This window comes from Triticum aestivum, chromosome 5B (genome assembly GCF_018294505.1).
Source record: "Triticum aestivum cultivar Chinese Spring chromosome 5B, IWGSC CS RefSeq v2.1, whole genome shotgun sequence".
Classification (NCBI taxonomy): domain Eukaryota; kingdom Viridiplantae; phylum Streptophyta; class Magnoliopsida; order Poales; family Poaceae; genus Triticum; species Triticum aestivum.
Window position 1 is genome coordinate 499,457,896 of NC_057807.1, and position 6,712 is coordinate 499,464,607.

A 6,712-nucleotide genomic window follows, 5' to 3' on the forward strand; every position below is an offset into this window, starting at 1 on the left:
TAAACGAGAGTTGCATAATCTCATAGTCATAGGAACATGTATAAGTCATGAAGAAAGCAGTAGCAACATACTAAACGATCAAGTGCTAAGCTAACGGAATGGGTCAAGTCAATCACATCATTCTCCTAATGATGTGATCCCATTAATCAAATGACAACTCTTTTGTCCATGGCTAGGAAACATAACCATCTTTGATAAACGAGCTAGTCAAGTATAGGCCTACTAGTGACACTATGTTTGTCTATGTATTCACACATGTATTATGTTTCCGATTAATACAATTCTAGCATGAATAATAAACATTTATCATGATATAAGGAAATAAATAATAACTTTATTATTGCCTCTAGGGCATATTTCCTTCAGTTTCTTCACCATAAAACATTGTTTTGCACGGACTGAAATGTGCTTGGCCTTCTTCGACATTTCACCTGAGTTCAGCCAACAACAAAGGAGATGAAAGTGCATCCATGTGTTCAAGATTATAGTATGAACTCAAGTTATCATTCACCTGGCAATGTATTTGTTTGACACAAATTATTATGTTTTCTCCTTTGATGATAGGGGTTGTACAAATGGTCGTCATGTGCTCATCTTCCTCCTCCTCTTGAAAAGGAGTCGTCCTCGACTCTAAGGGTTCAATGGTTTTCATGTCCTCATCAAAACTTCTGTCCACCATAAGGCTACTCACCATATATCTAGTCCTCTGATAGTTCTTCATTCTGGTTGGGAAAGCTCTGCTGGATCGGCGATTCCATACGCGTGGATACCGACAGAGGGAACACTCCTTTGATCCACAGATGGGAGAAAAATTCTCATATTTGTGACGTTTAATCGTAGCTGCGGGAATCTACATCAAGTCTACACCAACATATCTTCTCCGCTGATTTTTATTGGTAAAGATCGAACCTGAATCTCTTTGCATATTCATAGTGATCTTTGATTTTATACGTAGGCTGGATTTTGCTTTTGTTTTCTATGACCTTTCTCAACATGAAAATGCCAAACTTTAACATGGCATGTGTAATTATGTATCTTAAGTGTATAATTTTTTGGAGGCAAATGGATGAATCAACAGTCACTTCGCATGAAAACCTGCCTTCTTTCCTTGTCAAAACATAGTTCCTTCCTTGGAGAGGGTCCGGTTTATAAGCAGTATGTGTGACAACTTTTACAGAAGATTCTCAAATTTGTACCATAACCTATAGGGGCCGTATCATAACACCATGCCAAGTCTTATGCTTTCTGGCTTTGTTTGCATTTTCTCGAATTAAAATAACAATAACCCTCTATGTTAATGAGTGAGTCTTGGCCCCTTTGTGCAAGTAGTTACTTGCACAAGTCCTAAAAATAGACTCAAGGACACAAGTAGGATTCTTCAACTCATTTATGGTGACTATTTCATGTATCTATAGTCCAAATTTGAATTATCCATTAGATACCAAGAAACACACTTAATTACTCAAATATAGCAAATGAACACTCAAAATGCCATATTTTAACATAAGACATGTAATGGTGTATTTTGATTAATTGTTTTTGAAGGCCAACGAATGAATCAGCGGTCGCTTCACTTTCAAAAGAGAAGGAACTAAACAAAAAAAGGAAAGAAAGAAAGAAAGAAAGAAGAGAAAAAAAAGAAGAAACAAGGAAAAGTAAATAGAAGAAGAGAGCATAAAACAAAGAAAAAAAGAATAAACACATAAATAGAAGAAAAATAAAATCTTTGTCGAGTGCTCTATGTCGAGCACTTGGCACAGGGATAACATTGTCACTCCGCCATCAACAACGGTGTCTACGGACACCTGTCACTGTGTTTCCCGTGTGCTTGATCTTTGTCAAGTGTCGGCTTCAATTTGCGCCTAGTACACCGTTTTGCCAACTCTCTTCTAGATGATACTCGGCAATGGTGATGCTTCAACGAGTGTGATTTTTTTCGTCAAGCATTTTGTCTAGGCACTTGACAAAGGCCTTGTTTGGCGAGTGCTTGATAAAATGCACTCGCAAACTACCTAACACTTGGCATAGGAAGTTTTTTCTGTGGTGTTTCTTTGACTCTACCCTTTTGTTGCTCTGGATTGATGACTCCTCCTCGTGGGAAACCTTACACAGAGAGGATAACCATTGTCCAACTAAGAATATCAGGAGGTATATGAAATGCACATCAAAACAAATGTAGAAAAAGTACTCATGTCTTCACAACTTGTTTATCTTGTCAAAGGTGTCCGAACAACTCCCCCAATTTCTATCATAAGGTGCGTGCATATGTTTCATTAGTGATATGGTTCAAAACACCCATTGTCGATGTCAACTGCTGGATCAAATGAGATTGGATATGCTTGATGGGGCCTTCACACATGGTCTTATCGTAGTGGGTTGAGGCTAAGCCTATAGTGAATGCTGGTGCAGAGAACTCTGCCAAGTTCATCAGAAACATCATCTACAAATATGGTGTTCCCCGTTCCGCATAACATCGTTGGTAGTGGCTCAAATTTTACTTGTTTCATGCCTGATTTTTGTGTTCCTGAAACGTTAGTTTTGTTTTTCTTGCAAAAATCAATGCTTTGTATGGGAGCGTCAATTCACCACGTCATGCTATTATAAGTCTTAGGGTGCAAGATTGGCTGAAGACCATGTATCAAAATTGTAACAACTTGCAAAATGACATCCTCCTCGCCCAGTGGCAGAACCAGCGGGTGTGCCAGGTGTGTATATATATACACACATATATTGACTTTGACTATTGACTAATGAGCCCAGCGACCAGGTCCACCTCATCCTTTTCCCCATCTGAGCAAGCAAGAGAGGCAGAGTCGCAGCGCACAGGACTACTTCAGCCACTCACCCGCTCCCCGCTAGCGCTTGGCCGCCGCCGCTCGGCGCTCACGCTCGGCCCCCTCCACTGGAGGCTGGAGCTAGCTCCTTCCCGTTGCCACTCACCATGAGCAGCCTCACCTCCCAGGCTGCCCTACCAAGGCACCATCGTGCCAATCAGATCAGACGGCAGACGGCCGCCACCGCTCCAGTCTGCGGAGGATATGCTCCTGCCTCTCGTCTCCTCCGGTCCTAGCCTGCTCCAACGCTCCCCGCCCCGGTCGTGGTGGTTAGTTAGGTGACCCGGACTGCTCATTGCACTACGACAATGCGACTGCTAGATCTTGTGTGTTATATGATGTCTGTAATGTTTCAGCTTTGTAGTGTTGTTTCTGAATTTCAATTAGAAAATGTTGTTAGCAGTTAGCAGAAGTGCAGATGACTAGGGTGTGGCATTTTTATTTGTGCTCTTTGTATGCATGTATGCTCTAGTCTTGCTAACATTATGTTCTAATTGTAGAACTGAAGATGAAGAGGAATGGTGACATTAAGTCCTTTTTCTGGAATTATGAGGCAAAAACAAGAAAGGTTGCAGCCCCTCATGAAGAGCAATGTGACACTCCAAATTTTTTTATTTGGTTTTTATCAAAAACTTTGTGGTTTTTGAGGAGAGGCCATTTTAAAATTTTTCTTTTCAGAAAAACCTTCCACTTAAAAACTTCCTTTGCTTTGGCAAGGATTTTATTTTTTCAAACCTTAGTGTTTGATCTTTTGAATCTTCTTCTCTGTTGGTTCTCTCTCAAATTTAATTTTTGAGTTTAAATTATTTTCTTTTAAAATGAAGCTCTATGAAATTTGGGGACTTTCATATCTTGGAACCACCCTTGACTTTGCATTGTTCCCATGTGGTAAAACCCCTCCAAAACCTCCCCTACACCTTGTGATCAACCTAAGTCCTCTGTCCCAACTAATCCAAACAAGTTTTGGATTTTATTCTAATTATTTTTCCTCTCAAATCAAATCTGAATATTATTTTGAACCCAAATGATTTTCAAAGCAAGTACCATATTGCATTTGAGTTTTGATCTCAAACCAACTCTCCTGGATAGTCCTTTGTACCCACAACCCAGAACCATCTTGATCCACTCCTCCTCTTTTCAAAATTTTCAAGATTCAGTCTCTGCAAGTTTGGACCAGATTTGCCAAATTTGATGAAATTCATATCTACACTGCTCCAAAAATTCCACCAAAAATCATGCAGCCTAGTTGAGCAATGAGAAGCCACTCCACCAAGTTTCAGCTCAAGGAAAAATCTCTAGATGCCAATTTCATTCTGTCGAACACCTTGCGGGCACTGTTACTGTTCAAAATTCAGAAAAGTTCAGTCTTCAGTGTCATTGTTCGTTCGTCAGCTTCACTCACGCATTCACAGTGCATTTGGCACGTTCCTCTCCGCCTCTTCCTACTGTCTGGAGCACCACATGCTCACTTGGCCTCTTCCCGGCGTCGGTGGCGCCCTGGCCGCCCACGCCGGCGTGTCTTGCGGCGGCCGAAACCCCGTTGCAGCCGACAGGGAACAAGAACGGCGGCTCAACGCCGTTCCGCGCCGCCCATCGCTCCCTGGCTCTCCGCGTGGCCTCATGCACGCCAGCGCACCCCCGCTGCACCGTCGCCGTGGCCCGACAGCGCTGGACGCGCTCTCTGCCGCCAACGGACCCGCGCCGTCCCGTTCCGACCGAAGCCTGCCCTAAGCTTCTAATCCAAGTCCGGTTAGCGTCTAAACGGACCCAGTAAACTCCCATGACGGCGCTCGACTCCCTAATCACCCCCGACCGAGCACTGCGCCACCGTAACCATCGCCGGAAATCCCCGTTCACGGCCACCGCCTCGGACCGCCTATAAAAAGGGCCCCCGAGCTCACCCTCGTGCACGCCTCATCCCCACACCTCACCAACGCCCCGCCAGGCCACTAGGGGCACCTCGAGGAGGTCTCCTCCCCCAGCTCCGGCCGCCCCGATCCGCCTCGGCCTCCACCTCGATTCGCTCCGGTGAGGCCGTCTCCGGCGCCCAAACCCCGTCAGTTACTCCCTCTAGCTACCAGAAGCCTAACCCCCTCCTCAATTTGATCACTGCAGCTCTCTCCGACGAAGTCCGCAACCACCCGAACCGCCGTCCGCCGGAGCAAAGCTCGCCGTCGACGTGGTGCTCGCCGACCGCCATCACCACCACCAACCGACGCGGAAGGGTGCCCTGAACAAGGAGGTACCATCCGATCTCTCTGCCTCGCCGTGGATCGCCGCCGGCGACCACCGCGGCTCTCGGGCACCGGCGAACTCTGCCGCCCCGTTTGAATATTTAAACCTGACGGGCAGGACCCGCCTGTCAGCCTCTCTATCCTGTCGGAGCGAAGCGTTTTCTGAAAACGTCTTCTGCCGAATGCGCTTTCCCTCTGGGCTGGCGTAGTCGCTACCGAAGCGCTTTCTGTTTTTATAAACTAGCCCCTAGAAAACTTCTGTTTCATTACAGATGAGTCCCTGGACAAAAACCTTTATAACTTTTAAACAGAAAGGTATTTTTGGTTGATTCTTTTTCTGTTCTCTTTAAAATTTGTCTAGTTTTTTATCATATTTATTTGAAAAATATTTGGTATACTTTCTGTGCACTCCTTGGTATTTACGATAGCGCATATACTTTCTTTATACCGTAGATACCGAAGGAGGTGACGGAGCCGCGAACTTCACCGAGCTAGGCTCCGACTACTCTGAACCAGGCAAGCATGTTTGAACTTTTGATATGATGAGTGTCTTGGCATGTTTTGCATTTAGTTAGTTTCATGGCATGTTGATAAGCATATCGATGAACGTTATTTTATGCGATAATGAGGTAAGTGAGTTCAATGATCCATAAGTGGATGGATGTGAGTATGAATGGCCATGTGTTGGCATGAGGATGGGTAAGATGGCAGTGTTGTAGCATGCCAGTCTTATGCCGGACTATGTGACTTCAGTGTCAAACCGTATCGGTCCAGTTCCTCTCATTTTCTTCCCTGTACTACCACATGTTTTCCGCAAGGAATATGGTTTAGTAAGTTGCAAACCACTTTTCTGGTACACACCAAAAGGAGAGGCCGTGATGATGGTTCCATGGCCCTGGATTAAAGCCAGTCATCCGGTCAGGGGGCATGGGTGTTTCCGGTTGGGACCGAGAGGGGGGCACCCCTTAGAGCGCGCGTATATAAATTTGATCCCATGCTATTCGAGATTGTGATCTCCCCGTCTCAAAAGTTTTTCTTGGACGATGTCTAGGGTGATTCCTAGCATCGAGAGGTAGGATGGGTGTGTACTGGTTAGCTGTGTTTTCTTCCGAAATACCGTAAACGGAACTAGTCCTTCGTGACTACGGAAATCCGTTGGCTGTGGGAATAATTTTGTACAAACTCTGCAGAGTCATATATTCCTCCAAATCATCTATTCCCTGTCCCAGATCGATATTATCTTATCCTAATCAAATGTCAGTTTTGATGGCAGAGACTCCTGTGATTCGCTCGAATGCTAACTCCGGTTAAATGATATTCCTGTGGATGGACTAACCCATTTATTCTTATGAATTAAAAGTTTATTATGATTATTATTTACCTGTCCATAAAAGCCCTTTCTGTGATGTCGCCCCGACGTCCGACTGTGGCATTTCTTTTCAAGCCCTTTCTGTGATGTCGCCCCGATGTCCGACTGTGGCATTTCTTTTAAAGCCCTTTCTGTGATGTCGCCCCGACGTCTGACTGTGGCATTTCTTTTCAAGCCCTTTCTGTGATGTCGCCCCGACGTCCGACTGTGGCATTTCTTTTAAAGCCCTTTCTGTGATGTCGCCCCGACGTCCAACTGTGGCATTTCTTTTAAAG